This window comes from Sinocyclocheilus rhinocerous, unplaced genomic scaffold, assembly GCF_001515625.1.
Source record: "Sinocyclocheilus rhinocerous isolate Xijiao unplaced genomic scaffold, SAMN03320098_v1.1 scaffold2258, whole genome shotgun sequence".
Lineage (NCBI taxonomy): Eukaryota > Metazoa > Chordata > Actinopteri > Cypriniformes > Cyprinidae > Sinocyclocheilus > Sinocyclocheilus rhinocerous.
The window spans coordinates 125,486-126,184 of NW_015655390.1; the positions used below are offsets into that span (position 1 = coordinate 125,486).

Below are 699 nucleotides of genomic sequence, written 5' to 3' on the forward strand. Positions count from 1 at the left end.
CGACGACGATATTGAGCAAAATCTATCTTTAATGACGAAATAGAGCAAAATCAGACAATATTATTATAGTCAGACAATGTAAGTCACTTAATATTAACTTCTTGTTTATTGAATTGTATTGTATTAAATCAGTATCACATTTACAAACTGCCTTAAAAATCATTAAAAGCTGTCACTCATCTTAGTTCATCTCGAACTCACATTTAGAATCAACGAAGCTCTCTACACTGCGCAATGAATCTCTTATTTACAGTCTACACTTTGCTTATGAAAGGATTCGTGAGATATGTCTGTGATACATTACTCAATGCTGCAAAAACGCGTAGAAACCTTTGAAGCTCCCCTGAGCGCAATCACAAGTATGATGATGATCGGGTCAGTCGCACTGGTGCTCCTAAAAAAAAATGTCATAGTCGCACGCAGTAGTTTTTCAGTCGCAAATGCGACTAGAGCCCTGGCAGTGCTCGTTTATTCAACTATGTCAAACGCCACAAATAAATCAATGTATGGGAAATTCGCTAATGTATAACGAAATATCGAAAATGTTTAAAAATCATATCACCGTTATTGAGAAATTATATCACGATACATATTGATATTGAATTATTGTCCCAACCCTAGGTCAAAGACTCCTTCTTTTTTTTTTTTTTTTTTTTTTTTTTTTTTTTTTTTTTTTTTTTTTTTTTTTTTTTTTTTTTT

General features: G+C 32.3%; 1 protein-coding gene across 2 annotated transcripts in view; it reads left to right on the forward strand.

The window, feature by feature from the left end:
- Positions 1 to 699, forward strand: part of LOC107718028 (ATP-binding cassette sub-family F member 2-like) — a 10,718-nt gene that overhangs the window by 5,245 nt on the left and 4,774 nt on the right. The gene's annotated exons all lie outside the window — the stretch shown is intronic.